The sequence below is a fragment of the Olea europaea genome, chromosome 17, assembly GCF_002742605.1.
Source record: "Olea europaea var. sylvestris chromosome 17, O_europaea_v1, whole genome shotgun sequence".
Lineage (NCBI taxonomy): Eukaryota > Viridiplantae > Streptophyta > Magnoliopsida > Lamiales > Oleaceae > Olea > Olea europaea.
Window position 1 is genome coordinate 9104033 of NC_036253.1, and position 16585 is coordinate 9120617.

The window sequence follows — 16585 nt, forward strand, 5'->3', positions numbered from 1 at the left end:
CCAATCAACCTAACAAATCTCGGCCCATTCCGACACCGTCGCGACAAATAAAGAAATTTTCATTGGTGCGGTTTATCTTTGTTAATTTTTTGTCCAACACTTCTTCAACCTGACATAATTTATATGGAAATTAATTATTCGGAGGCCTAAACGAAGGAATTTGGCTAAAATCCCGTGATCCCGAGTCTGCGCCCCGAGCCTAATTTCTAGGGCCGTTTCCGATCAACCTGCCAAATTTCAGCCCTTTTTGACACTGTCGCGACAAATGACAAAATTGCCCCTGGTGCGGTTTTGCGTTATTAATTTTCTATCAAACACTTCTTCAACCTGACATAATTAATACTAAAATTAATTATTCGGAGGCCTAAACGAAGGAATTTGGCTAAAATTCCGTGATCTCAGGTCTGTGCCCCGAGTCCAATTTTTGGGGCCGTTTCCAATCAGCCTAACAAATTTCGGCCCATTCCGACACCGTCGCGACAAATGACGGAATTGCCCCTCGTGCGGTTTTTCTTTGTTAATTTTCTATCCAACACTTCTTCAACCTGACATAATTAATACATAAAGTAATTATTCGGAGGCCTAAACGAAGGAATTTGGCTAAAATCCCGTGATCCCTGGTCTGTGCCCCGGCTTCAGTTTCTAGGGTCGTTTCCAATCAACCTGCCAAATTTTGGGCCATACCGACACCGTCGCGACAAATGACAAAATCGCCCCTGGTACTGTTTTGTGTTGTTAATTTTCTGTCCAGCACTTCTTCAACCTGACATAATTTATACGAAAATTAATTATTCGGAGGCCTAAACGAAGCAATTTTGCTAAATCCTGTGATCCCGGGACAATGCACCAAGTCCAATATCTGGGGGCCATTTCCAATCAACCTGCCAAATTTCAGCCCATTTCGACACCGTCGCGACAAATGACAAAATTGCTCCTGGTGCGGATTTTCTTTGTTAATTTTCTCTCCAACACTTCTTCAGCCTGACATAACTAATATGGAAATTAATTATTCGAAGGCCTAATCGAACGAATTTGGCTAAAATCCAGTGATGCCGGGTCTGTGCCCGGAGTCAAATTTCTAGGGTCGTTTCCAATCAACTTGCCAAATTTCGGCCCATTCCGACACCGTTGCGACAAATGACAAAATTGCCCCTGGTGCGGTTTTGCGTTGTTAATTTTCTGTCCAACACTTTTTCAACCTGACATAATTAATACGGAAATTAATTATTGGGGGGCCTAAACGAAGGAATTTGGCTAAAATCCCATGATCCGGGTATGTGCCCCGACTCCAATTTCTCGGGCCATTTCCAATCAACCTGCCAAATTTCGGCCCATTCCAACACCGTCGTGACAAATGACGAATTTGGCCCTGGTAGGATTTTTCTTTGTTAATTTCTGTCCAACACTTCTTCAACCTGACATAATTAATACGAAAATTAATTACTCGGAGGCCTAAATGAAGGAATTTGGCCAAAATCCCGTGATCCCGTGTATGTGCCCCGACTCCAATTTTTCGGGCCGTTTCCAATCAACCTAACAAATCTTGGCCCATTCCGACGCCGTCGCGACAAATAACGAAATTTCCCTTGGTGCGGTTTATCTTTGTTAATTTTCTGTCCAACACTTCTTCAATCAGACATAATTTATACGAAAATTAATTATTCGGAAGCCTAAACGAAGGAATTTGGCAAAAATCCAGTGATCCCGAGTCTGTGCCCCGAGTCCAATTTCTAGGGTCTTTTCCAATCAACCTGCCAAATTTCAGTCCTTTTTGACACCGTCGCGACAAATGACAAAATTGCCCCTGGTACGGTTTGTTAAATACTTCTTCAACCTGAAATAATTAATACTAAAATTAATTATTCGGAGGCCTAAACAAAGGAATTTGGCTAAAATTCCGTGATCCCAGCTCTATGCCCCGAGTCCAATTTCTGAGGCCATTTCCAATCAACCTAACAAATTTCGGCCCATTCCGATACCGTCGCGACAAATTACACAATTGCCCCTCGTGTGGTTTTTCTTTGTTAATTTTCTGTCCAACACTTCTTCAACCTGACATAATTAATACGAAAAGTAATCATTCGGAGGCCTAAACGAAGGAATTTGGCTAAAATCCCGTGATCTCGAGTCTGTGCCCCGACTCCAGTTTCTAGGGCCGTTTCCAATCAACCTGCTAAATTTCGGGCCATACCGACACCGTCGCGACAAATTGCCCCTGGTCCTTTTTTGTGTTGTTAATTTTCTGTCTAACACTTCTTCAACCTGACATAATTAATACGAAAATTAATTATTCGGAGGCCAAAACGAAGGAGTTCGGCTAAATCTTGTGATCCCGGGACTATGCACCGATTCCAATTTCTGGGGGCCGTTTCCAATCAACCTGTCAAATTTCAGCCCATTCCGACACCGTCGCGACAAATGACAAAATTCTCCGGGTGCGGAATTTCTTTGTTAATTTTCTCTCCTAGACTTCTTCAGCCTGACATAATTAATACTAAAATTAATTATTCGGAGGCCTAAATGAACGAATTTGGCTAAGATCCTGTGATCCCAGGTCAGTGCCCCGAGTCCAATTTTTGGGACCGTTTCCAATCAACCTGCCAAATTTCAGCCCATTTTGACACCATCGCGACAAATGATGAAATTACCCCTAGTGCGGTTTTGCGTTGTTAATTTTCTGTCCAACACTACTTCAACCTGTCAAAATTAATACGAAAATTAATTATTCGGAGGCCTAAACGAAGGAATTTGGCTAAAATCCCGTGATCCCGAGTCTGCGCCCCGAGTCCAATTTCTAGGGCCGTTTCCGATCAACCTGCCAAATTTCAGCCCTTTTTGACACCGTCGCGACAAATGACAAAATTGCCCCTGGTGCGGTTTTGCGTTATTAATTTTCTATCAAACACTTCTTCAACCTGACATAATTAATACTAAAATTAATTATTCGGAGGCCTAAACGAAGGAATTTGGCTAAAATTCCGTGATCTCAGGTCTGTGCCCCGAGTCCAATTTTTGGGGCCGTTTCCAATCAGCCTAACAAATTTCGGCCCATTCCGACACCGTCGCGACAAATGACGGAATTGCCCCTCGTGCGGTTTTTCTTTGTTAATTTTCTATCCAACACTTCTTCAACCTGACATAATTAATACATAAAGTAATTATTCGGAGGCCTAAACGAAGGAATTTGGCTAAAATCCCGTGATCCCTGGTCTGTGCCCCGGCTTCAGTTTCTAGGGCCGTTTCCAATCAACCTGCCAAATTTTGGGCCATACCGACACCGTCGCGACAAATGACAAAATTGCCCCTGGTACTGTTTTGTGTTGTTAATTTTCTGTCCAACACTTCTTCAACCTGACATAATTTATACGAAAATTAATTATTCGGAGGCCTAAACGAAGCAATTTTGCTAAATCCTGTGATCCCGGGACAATGCACCAAGTCCAATATCTGGGGGCCTTTTCCAATCAACCTGCCAAATTTCAGCCCATTTCGACACCGTCGCGACAAATGACAAAATTGCTCCTGGTGCGGATTTTTTTTGTTAATTTTCTCTCCAACACTTCTTCAGCCTGACATAACTAATATGGAAATTAATTATTAGAAGGCCTAATCGAACGAATTTGGCTAAAATCCCGCGATCCCAGGTCAGTGCCCCGAGTACAATTTCTGGGGCCGTTTCCAAAGAACCTGCCAAATTTCGGCCCATTCCGACACCGTTGAGACAAATGACAAAATTGCCGCTGGTGCGGTTTTGCATTGTTAATTTTCAATCCAACACTTCTTCAACCTAACATAATTAATTCGAAAATTAATTATTCGGAGGCTTAAATGAAGGAATTTGGCTAAAATCCCGTGATCCCGGGTCTATGCCCCGAGTCCAATTTCTGGGGTCGTTTCCAATCGACCTACAAAATTGCGCCCATTCCGACACCATCGTGACAAATAACGAAATCGCCTCTGGTGCAATTTTTCTTTGTTTATTTTCTGTCCAACTTTTCTTCAACCTGACATGATTAATAAGGAAATTAATTATTCGGAGGCCTAAATGACGAAATTTGGCTAAAATCCCGTGATCTCGGGTCTGTGCCCCGAGTCCAATTTCTGGGGCTGTTTCCAATCAACATGCCAAATTTCGGCCCATTCCGACATCGTTGCGACAAATGACAAAATTGCCCCTAGTGCGACTTTACGTGTGCGACTTTACATTGTTAATTTTCTGTCCAACACATCTTCAACATGACATAATTAATACGGAAATTAATTATTCGGAGGCTTAAACGAAGGTATATGGCTAAAATACCATGATCCCGGGTCATTGCCCCGAGCCCAATTTTTGGGGCAGTTTCCAATCAACCTGCCAAATTTTGACCCATTCAGGCACTGTCGCGACAAATGACAAAATTGCCCCTGGTGCGGATTTCATTTGTTAATTTTCTGTCCAACACTTCTTCAGCCTGACATAATTAATACGAAAATTAATTATTCGGAGGCCTAAACGAAAGAATTTAGCTAAAATCACGTGATCCCGGGTATGTACTCCGAGTCCAATTTCTCGGGCCGTTTCCAATCAACCTTCCAAATTTCGGCCCATTCTGACACCGTCGTGACAAATGACGAAATTGCCCCTTGTGTGGTTTTTCTTTGATAATTTTCTGTCCAACACATCTTCAACCTGACATAATTAATACGGAAATTAATTATTCAGAGGCCTAAATGAAGGAATTTGACTAAAATCTCGTGATCCCGGGTCTGCGCCCCGAGTTCAATTTCTGTGGCCATTTCCAGTCAACCTACCAAATTTCGGCCCATTCCGACACCGTCGCAACAAATGACAAATTGCCCCTGGTGCGGTTTTCCTTTCTTAATTTTCTGTCCAACACTTCTTCAACCTGACATAATTAATACGAAAATTAATTATTCGGTGGCCTAAACGAAGGAATTTGGATAAAATCCCGTGATCCCAGGTCTGTGCCCGGATTCCAATTTCTAGGGCCGTTTCCAACCAACCTGCCAAATTGCGGGCCATTCCGACACCGTCGCTACAAATGACAAAATTGCCCCTGGTACGATTTTGCATTGTTAATTTTTTGTCCAACACTTCTTCAACCTGACATAATTAATACGGAAATTAACTATTTAGAGGCCTAAACGAAGGAATTTGGCTAAAATCCCGTGATCCCGGGTCTATGCCCCGAGTACAATTTCTGGGGCTGTTTCCAATCAACCTGCCAAATTTTCACCCATTCCGACACCGTCTCGACAAATGACAAAATTGCCTATGGTGCGGATTTTCTTTGTTAATTTTCTCTCCAACACTTCTTCAGCCTGACAGAATTAATACAGAAATTAATTATTCGGAGGCCTAAACGAAGGAATTTGGCTAAAATCCCGTGATCCCGGGTATGTGCCCCGAGTCCAATTTCTCGGGCAGTTTCCAATCAACCAGCCAAATTTTGGCCCATTTCGACACCATCACGACGAATGACGAAATTGCCCCTTGTGCGGTTTTTCTTTGATAATTTTCTGTCAAACACATCTTCAACCCGACATAAGTAATACGAAAATTAATTATTCCGAGGCCTAAACGAAGGAATTTGACTAAAATCTCATGATCCCTGGTGTGTGCCCCGAGTCCAATTTCTATAGCCATTTCCAATCAACCTGCCAAATTTCGGCCCATTTCGACACCGTTGCGACAAATGACGAAATTGCCCCTGGTGCAGTTTTGCATTGTTAATTTACTGTCCAACATTTCTTCAACCTGACAAAATTAATACGAAAATCAATTATTCGAAGGCCTAAACGAAGTAAGTTGGCTAAAACCCCGTGATGCTGGGCATGTACCCCGAGTTCAATTTCTAGGGTCGCTTCCAATCAACTTTCCAAATTTGGCCCATTCCGACACCGTCGCGACAAATGACAAAATTGCCCTTGGTGCGGTTTTGCGTTGTTAATTTTCTGTCCAACCCTTTTTTAACCTGAGATAATTAATACGAAAATTAATTATTCGGAGGCCTAAACGAAGAAATTTGGCTAAAATCCCGTGATCCCGGGTATGTGCCCCGACTCCAATTTGGCGGACCATTTCCAATCAACCTTCCAAATTTCGGCCCATTCCGACAACTTCGCGACAAATGACGAAATTCCCTTGGTGCAGTTTTTCTTTGTTAATTTTCTGTCCAACACTTCTTCAGCCTTACATGATTAATACGTAAATTAATTATTCGGAGGCCTAAACGAAGGAATTTGGCCAAAATCCCGTGATCACGGGTATGTGCCCTGAACCCAATTTCTCAGGCCGATTCCAATCAACCAGCCAAATTTCAGCCCACTTCGACACCGTCGAGACAAATGATGAAATTGCCTCTGGTGAGGTTTTTCTTCGTTAATTTTCTATCCAGCACTTCTTCAACCTAGCATAATTGATAAGGAAAGTAATTATTCGGAGGCCTAAACGAAGGAATTTGGCTAAAATCCCATGATGCCGGGTCTGTGCCCGAGTCCAATTTTTGGGGCTGTTTCCAATCAACCTGCCAAATTTTGGCCCATTTCGACACCGTTGCGACAAATGACAAAATTACCCCTGGTGCGATTTTGCGTTGTTAATTTTTTGTCCAACACTTCTTCAACCTGACATAATTAATACGGAAATTAATTATTCAGAGGCCTAAATGAAGGAATATGTCTAAAATCCCGTGATGCCGGGTCTGTGCCCCGAGTCCAATTTCTGGGGCTGTTTCCAATCAACCTGCCAAATTTCGGCCCATTCCGACACCGTTGCGACAACTGACAAAATTGCCCTTGGTGGGATTTTGCGTTGTTAATTTTTTGTCCAACACCTTTTCAACCTAACATAATTAAAACGGAAATGAATTATTCGGAGGCCTAAACGAAGGAATTTGGCTAAAATCCCATGATCCCGAGTATGTTCCCCGACTCCAAGTCCTCGTGCCATTTCCAATAACCCTTCCAAATTTCGGCCCATTCTGACACCGTCGCGACAAATGACGAAATTTTCCCTGGTGCGATTTTTCTTTATTAATTTTCTATCCAACACTTCTTCAACCTGACATAATTAATAAGGAAATTAATTATTCGGAGGCCTAAACGAAGGAATTTTGCTAAAATCCCGCGATCTCAGGTATGTGCCCCCGAGTCCAATTTCTGGGGCCGTTTCCAATCAATCGGTCAAATTTCGGCACATTCCGACACCGTCGCAACAAATGACAAAATTGCCTCTGGTTCGATTTTGTGTTGTTAATTTTCTGTCCAACACTTCTTCAGCCAGCATAATTAATGCGGAATTTAATCATTTGGAGGCCAAAACGAAGGAATTTGAGTAAAATCCCGTGATCCCGTCTTGGTGCCCCGAGTCCAATTTCTGGGGCCGTTTCCAATGGACCTGGAAAATTTCGGCCCATTCCGACTCCATCGCGACAAATAATGAAATTACCTCTGGTGCGATTTTTCTTTATTAATTTTCTGTCCAACACTTCTTCAACGTAACATATTAATACGAAATTGATTATTCGGAGGCGTAAACGATGGAATTTGGCTAAAGTCTCGTGATCCCGGGTCTATACCCCGAGTCCAATTTCTTGGGCCATTTCCAATCAACCAGCCAAATTTGGACTCATTCCGACACCGTCGCGACAAATGACCAAATTGCCCCTAGTGCGACTTTGCGTTGTTAATTTTCTGTCTAACACATCTTCAACCTGATATAATTAATACGGAAATTAATTATTCGGAGGCCTAAACGAAGGAATTTGGCTAAAATCCCGTGATCCCGGGTATGTTCCCCGACTCCAAGTTCTCGTGCCGTTTCCAATAAAACTTCCAAATTTCGGCCCATTCTGACACCGTCGCGACAAATGATGAAATTTCCCCTGGTGCGATTTTTCTTTATTAATTTTCTATCCAACACCTAAACGATGGAATTTGGCTAAAATCCGGTGATGTCAGGTATGTGCCCCGAGTCCAATTTCTGGGGCCATTTCCAATCAATCGGTCAAATTTCGACCCATTCCGACACCGTCGCATCAAATAACAAAATTGCCCCTTGTTCGGTTTTGCATTGTTAATTTTCTGTCCAACACTTCTTCAGCCAGACATAATTAATGCGGAATTTAATCATTCGGAGGCCAAAACAAAGGAATTTGGGTAAAATCCCATGATCCCGAGTCTATGCCCCCAGTCCAATTTCTGGGGCCGTTTCCAATCGACCTGTAAAATTTCGGCCCATTCCGACTCCATCGCAACAAAAAATGAAATTGCCTCTGGTGCGATTTTTCTTTATTAATTTTCTGTCCAACACTTCTTCAACCTAACATATTAATACGAAAATTGATTATTCGGACGCGTAAACGATAGAATTTGGCTAAAGTCCTGTGATATCGAGTCTATGCCTCGAGTCCAATTTCTTGGGTTGTTTCCAATCAACCAGCCAAATTTCGGCCCATTCCGACACCGTCGCGACAAATGACCAAATTGCCCCTAGTGCGACTTTGCGTTGTTAATTTCCTGTCTAACACATCTTCAACCTGACATAATTAATACGGAAATTAATTATTCGGTGGCCTAAATGAAGGAATTTGGCTAACATCCCGTGATCCTAGGTCTGTGCTTCGAGCCCAATCTCTCGGGCCATTTCTAATCAACCTGCCAAATTCGGCCCATTCAGACACCGTCGCGACAAATAACAAAATTGCCCCTGGAGCGGTTTGTCTTTGTTAATTTTTTGTCCAACACTTCTTCAACCTGACATAATTAATACGGAAATTAATTATTTAGAGGCCTAAACAAAAGAATTTGGCTAAAATCCCTTGATCCTGGGCCTATGCCCCAAGTCTAATTTCTTGGGCCGTTTCCAATCAACCTGCCAAATATTTGCCCATTCCGAAACCGTCGCGACAAATGACAAAATTTCCCTTAGTGCGGTTTTGCGTTATTAATTTTCTGTCCAACACTTCTACAACCTAACATAATTAATATATAAATTAATTATTTGGAGGCCTAAACGAAGGAATTTGGCTAAAATTTCGTGATCCCAGGTCTGTGCCCCGAGTCCAATTTCCGGGGCCGTTTCCAATCAACCTAACAAATTTCAGCCCACTCCGATATCGTCACGACAAATGACGAAATTGCCCCTCGTGCGATTTTTCTTTGCTAATTTTCTATCCAACACTTCTTCAACCTGACATAATTAATACGAAAATTAATTATTCGGAGGCCTAAACGAAGGAATTTGGCTAAAATCTCGTGATCTCGGGTCTGCGCCTCGACTCCAATTTCTAGGTCTATTTCCAATCAACTTGCCAAATTTCGGGCCATTCCGACACCGTCGCGACAAATGATAAAATTGCCCTTGGTACGATTTTGCGTTGTTAATTTTCTGTCCAACTCTTCTTCAACCTGACATAATTAACACGAAAATTAATTATTCGGAGGCCTAAATGAAGGAAATTGGCTAAAATCCCGTGATCCCGGGTCTATGCCCCGAGTCCAATTTCTAGGGTCGTTTCCAATCAACCTGCCAAATTTCAGCCCATTTCGACACCGTCACGACAAATGACAAAATTGCCCCTGGTTCGGATCGTTGCTAATTTTCTCTCCAACACTTCTTCAGTCGGACATTATTAATATTGAAATTAATTATTCGGAGGCCTAAATGAAGGAATTTGGCTAAAATCCCGTGATGTTGGGTTTGTGTCCGAGTCCAATTTCTGGGGCCATTTCCAATCAACTTGAAAAATTTTGGCCCATTCCGACTCCATCGCGACAAATAATGAAATTGCCTCTGGTGCGATTTTTCTTTATTAATTTTCTGTCCAACACTTCTTCAACCTAACATATTAATACGGAAATTGATTATTCGGAGGCGTAAACGATGGAATTTGGCTAAAGTCCTATGATCCCGAGTCTATGCCCCGAGTCCAATTTCTTGGGCTGTTTCCAATCAACCAGCCAAATTTCGGTCCATTCCGACACCGTCGCGACAAATGACCAAATTGCCCCTAGTGCGACTTTGCGTTGTTAATTTTCTGTCTAACACATCTTCAACCTGACATAATTAATACGAAAACTAATTATTCGGAGGCCTAAATGAAGGAATTTGGCTAAAATTCCGTGATCCTAGGTTTGTGCCCCGAGCCTAATCTCTCGGGCCATTTCCAATCAACCTGCCAAATTCGGCCCATTCAGACACCGTCGCGACAAATAACAAAATTTCCCTTGGCGTGTTTGTCTTTGATAATTTTCTGTCCAACACTTCTTCAACCTAACATAATTAATACGGAAATTAATTATTCAGAGGCCTAAACGAAGGAATTTGGCTAAAATCCCTTGATCCTGGGTCTATGCCCCAAGTCTAATTTCTCGGGCCGTTTCCAATCAACCTGCCAAATCTTTGCCCATTCCGAAACCGTCGCGACAAATGACAAAATTGCCCTTGGTGCGGTTTTACGTTATTAATTTTCTGTCCAACACTTCTACAACCTGACATAATTAATACGTAAATTAATTATTTGGAGGCCTAAACGAAGGAATTAGGCTAAAATTTCGTGATCCCAGTTCTGTGTCCCGAGTCCAATTTTTGGGGCCGTTTCCAATCAACCTAACAAATTTCTGCCCGTTTCGATACCGTCACGACAAATGACGAAATTGCCCCTCATGCGATTTTTCTTTGTTAATTTTCTGTCCAACACTTCTTCAACCTGACATAATTAATACGAAAATTAATTATTCGGAGGCCTAAACGAAGGAATTTGGCTAAAATCCCGTGATCCCGAGTCTGCGCCCCGACTCCAATTTCTAGGTCTGTTTCCAATCAACCTGCCAAATTTCGGGCCATTCCGACACCGTCGCGACAAATGATAAAATTGCCCTTGGTACGATTTTGCATTATTAATTTTCTGTCCAACAATTCTTCAACCTGACATAATTAACACGGAAATTAATTATTCGGAGGCCGAAACGAAGGAATTTGGCTAAAATCCCGTGATCCCGGGTCTATGCCCCGAGTCCAATTTCTGGGGTCGTTTCCAATCAACCTGCCAAATTTCAGCCCATTCCGACACCGTCGCGACGAATGACAAAATTGCCCCTGGTTTGGATCGTTGTTAATTTTCTCTCCAACACTTCTTCAGTCGGACATTATTAATACTAAAATTAATTATTCGGAGGCCCAAACGAAGGAATTTAGCTAAAATCCCGTGATCCCGGGTATGTGCCCCGAGTCCAATTTCTCGGGCCATTTCCAATCAACCTGCCAAATTTTCCAATCAACCTGCCAAATTTCGGCCCATTCCGACACCATCGCGACAAATGACGAAATTGCCCCTTGTGCGGTTTTTCTTTGATAATTTTCTATCCAACACATCTTCAACCTGACATAATTAATACGAAAATTAATTATTCCGAGGCCTAAACGAAAAAATTTGACTAAAATCCTGTGATCCCGGGTTTGTGCCCCGAGCCCAATTTTTGTGGCCATTTCCAATCAACCTACCAAATTTTGGCCCATTCCGACACCTTCGTGACAAATGACAAAATTACCCCTAGTGCGGTTTTGCGTTGTTAATTTTCTGTCCAACACTACTTCAACCTGTCAAAATTAATACGAAAATTAATTATTCGGTGGCCTAAACGAAGGAATTTGGCTAAAATCCCGTGATGCTAGGTCTGTGCCCCGAGTCCAATTTCTAGGGTCGTTTCCAATCAACTTGCCAAATTTCGGCCCATTCCGACATCGTCGCGACAAATGATGAAATTGCCCCTAGTGCAATTTTGCGTTCTTAATTTTCTGTCCAACACTTTTTCAACCTGACATAATTAATACAAAAATTAATTATTCTAATGCCTCAACGAAGGAATTTGGCTAAAATCCCGTGATCCCGGGTATGTGCCCCGACTCAAATTTCTCGGGCCGTTTCCAATCAACCTTCCAAATTTCGACCCATTCCGACACCGTCGCGACAAATGACAAAATTTTCCCTGGTACGGTTTTCTTTATTAATTTTCTATCCAACACTTCTTCAGCCTGACATAATAAATATGGAAATTAATTATTCGGAGGCCTAAACGAAGGAATTTGGCCAAAATCCCGTGATTGCGGGTATGTGCTCCGAATCTTTTTTCTCGGCCCGATTCCAATCAGCCAGCCAAATTTCGGCCCACTCCGACAACGTCGAGACAAATGACAAAATTGCCTCTGGTGCGGTTTTTCTTTGTTAATTTTCTATCCAGCACTTCTTCAACCGGACATAATTAATAAGGAAATTAATTATTCGGAGGCCTAAACGAAGGAATTTGGCTAAAATCCTGTGATCTCGGGTATGTATCCCCGAGTCCAATTTCTGGGGCCATTTCCAATCAACCCATCAAATTTCGGCCCATTCCGACACCGTTGCGACAAATGACAAAATTGCCCCTAGTGCGGTTTTGCGTTGTTAATTTTCTGTCCAACACTTCTTCAACCTGACAAAATTAATATAGAAATTAATTATTCGGAGGCCTAAATGAAGGAATTTGGCTAAAATCCCGTGATGCCGGGTCTGTGTCCGAGTCCAATTTCTGGGGCCATTTCCAATCAACCTGCCAAATTTCGGCCCATTCCGACACCGTTGCGACAAATGACAAAATTGCCAATGGTGCGATTTTGTGTTGTTGATTTTTTGTCCAACACTTTTTCAACCTGACATAATTAATACGAATATTAATTATTCGGAGGCCTAAACGAAGGTATTTGGCTAAAATCCCATGATCCCAGGTATGTGCCCCGACTCCAATTTCTCGGGCCGATTCCAATCAACCAGCCAAATTTCGGCCCACTCCGACACCGTCGAGACAAATGACGAAATTGCCTCTAGTGCGGTTTTTCTTTGTTAATTTTCTATCTAACACTTCTTCAATCTGACTTAATTAATATGGAAATTAATTATTTGGAGGCCGAAATGAAGGAATTCGGCAAAAATCCCGTGATCCCAAGTCTAAGCCCCGAGTCCAATTTCTCAGGTCGTTTCCAATCAACCTGCCAAATTTCGGCCCATTCCGGCACCGTCGCGGCAAATAACGAAATTACCTCTAGTGCGATTTTTCTTTGTTAATTTTCTGTCCAACACTTCTTCAACCTGACATAATTAATAAGGAAATTAATTATTCGGAGGCCAAAACGAAGAAACTTGGCTAAAATCCCGTGATCTCGGGTATGTGCCCCGAGTCCAATTTCTGGGGCCGTTTCCAATCACCCTGTCAAATTTCGGCCCATTCAGACACCGTCGCGACAAATTACAAAATTACCCCTAGTGCGGTTTGCCTTTATTAATTTTCTGTCCAACACTTCTTCCAGCTGACATAATTAAGACGAAAATTAATTATTCGGAGGGCAAAACGAAGGAATTTACCTAAAATCTCGTGATCCCAGGTATGTGCCCGAGTCCAATTTCTAGGGCCGCTTCCAATCAACCCACCAAATTTCAGCCCATTCCGACCTCGTCGCGACAAATGACGAAATTGCCCCTGGTGCGGTTTTTCTTTGTTAATTTTCTGTCCAACACTTCTTCAACCTGACATAATTAATATGGAAATCAATTATTTGGAGGCCTAAACGAAGGAATTTGGCTAAAATCCCATAATCCCGAGTATGTGCCCCGTCTCCAATTTCTCGGGACGTTTCCACACAACCTGCCAAATTTTGGCCCATTCCGATACCGTCGCGGCAAATGATGAGATTGCCTCTGGTGCGGTTTTACGCTGTTAATTTTCTGTCGAACACTTTTTCGACATAATTAATACGGAAATTAATTATTCGGAGGCCTAAACGAAGGAATTTGGCTAAAATCCCATGATCCCGGGTATGTGCCCCGACTCTAATTTCTCGGGACATTTCCAATCAGCCTTCCAAATTTCGGCCCATTTCGACACCGTCGCGACAAATGACGAAATTTCCCCTGGTTCGGTTTTTCTTTGGTAATTTTCTGTCCAACACTTCTTCAGCCAGACATAATTAATAAGGAAATTAATTATTTGGAGGCCTAAATGAAGGAATTTGGCTAAAATCCAGTGATCTCGAGTATGTGCCCTCGAGTCCAATTTCTGGGGCCGTTTGCAATCAACCTGTCAAATTTCGGCCCATTTCGACACCGTTGCGACAAATGACAAAATTGCCCCTCGTACGATTTTGCGTTTTTAATTTTCTGTCCAACACTTTTTCAACCTAACATAATTAATACGGAAATTAATTATTCGGAGGCCTAAACGAAGGTATTTGGCTAAAATCCCGTGATCCCAGGTATGTGCCCCGACTCCAATTTCTCGAGCCAATAACAATCAACCAGCCAAATTTCGGCCCACTCCGACACCGTCGAGACAAATGACGAAATTGCCTCTGCTGCGATTTTTCTTTATTAATTTTCTATCCAACGCTTCTTCAACCAGACATAATTAATAAGGAAATTAATTATTCGGAGGCCTAAATGAAGGAATTTGGCTAAAATCCAGTGATCTCGGTTATGTGCCCCGAGCCCAATTTCTGGGGTCATTTCCAATCAACCTGTCAAATTTTGGCCCATTCCGACACCGTCACGACAAATGACAAAATTGCCCCTGGTTCGATTTTGCGTTGTTAATTTTCTGTCCAACACTTGTTCAGCCTGACATAATTAATACGGAATTTAATTATTCGGTGGCCAAAACGAAGGAATTTGGGTAAAATACCATGATCCCGGGTTTGTGCCCTGAGTCCAATTTCTGGGGCCGTTTCTAATTGACCTGCAAAATTTCAGCACATTCTGACGCTGTCGCGACAAATAATGAAATTGCCTCTGGTGCGATTTTTCTTTGTTAATTTTCTGTCCAACACTTCTTCAACCTGACATAATTAATACGAAAATTAATTATTCAGAGGCCTAAACGAAGGAATTTGGCTAAAATCCTGTGATCTCGGGTCTGCGCTCCAAGTCCAATTTCTGGGGCCGTTTCTAATCAACCTGCCAAATTTCAGCTCATTCCAACACCTTCGCGACAAATGACAAAATTGCCCCTAGTGCAACTTTACGTTGTTAATTTTCGGTCCAAAACATCTTCAACGTGCCATAATTAATATGGAAATTACTTATTCGGAGGCCTAAACGAAGGAATATGACTAAAATCCCGTGATCCCGGGTCTGTGCCCCGAGCCCAATTTCTGGGGCTGTTTCCAATCAACCTGCCAAATTTTGTCCCATTCAGACACTGTCGCGACAAATAAAAAAATTGCCCCTCGTGCGGTTTGTCTTTGTTAATTTTATGACCAACTCAGGGGCTGTTTCCAATCAACTTGCCAAATTTTGTCCCATTCAGACATTGTCACGACAAATAAAAAAATTGCCCGTCGTGCGGCTTGTCTTTGTTAATTTTCTGTCCAACACTTCTTCAACCTGACATAATTAATACGGAAATTAATTATTCGGAGGCCTAAACGAAGGAATTTGGCTAAAATCCCGTGATCTCGGTTATGTGCCCCGAGCCCAATTTCTGGGGTCGTTTCCAATAAACCTGTCAAATTTCGGCCCATTCCGACACCATCACGACAAATGACAAAATTGCCCTTGGTTCGAGTTTACGTTGTTAATTTTCTGTCCAACACTTCTTCAGCCTGACATAATTAATACGGAATTTAATTATTCGGTGGCCAAAACGAAGGAATTTGGGTAAAATACCATGATCCCGGGTTTGTGCCCCGAGTCCAATTTCTGGGGCCGTTTCCAATTGACCTACCAAATTTCGGCCCATTCTGACGCTGTCGTGACAAATAATGAAATTGCCTCTGCTGCGATTTTTCTTTGTTAATTTTCTGTCCAACACTTCTTCAACCTGGCATAATTAATACGAAAATTAATTATTCAGAGGCCTAAACGAAGGAATTTGGCTAAAATCTCATGATCTCGGGTCTGCGCTCCAAGTCCAATTTCTGGGGCCGTTTCCAATCAACCTACCAAATTTCAGCTCATTCCAAGACCGTCGCGACAAATGACAAAATTGCCCCTAGTGCGACTTTGCGTTGTTAATTTTCGGTCCAACACATCTTCAACGTGCCATAATTAATATGGAAATACTTATTCGGAGGCCTAAACGAAGGAATATGGCTAAAATCCCATGATCCCGGGTCTGTGCCCCGAGCCCAATTTCTGGGGCTGTTTCCAATCAACCTGCCAAATTTTTTCTCATTCAGACATTGTCACGACAAATAAAAAAATTGCCAGTCATGCGGTTTGTCTTTGTTAATTTTTTGTCCAACACTTCTTCAACCTGACATAATTAATACGGAAATAAATTATTCAGAGGCCTAAACGAAGGAATTTTGCTAAAATCCCGTGATCTCGAGTCTATGCCCCGAGTCCAATTTCTCGAGCCGTTTCCAATCAACCTGCCAAATTTCGGCCCATTCCAACATCGTCGCGACAAATGATAAAATTGCCCCTGGTGCGGTTTTGCGTTATTAATTTTCTATCCAACATTTCATCAACCTGACATAATTAATACTGAAATAAATTATTCGGAGGCCTAAACGAAGGAATTTGGCTAAAAATTCGTGATCCAAGGTCTG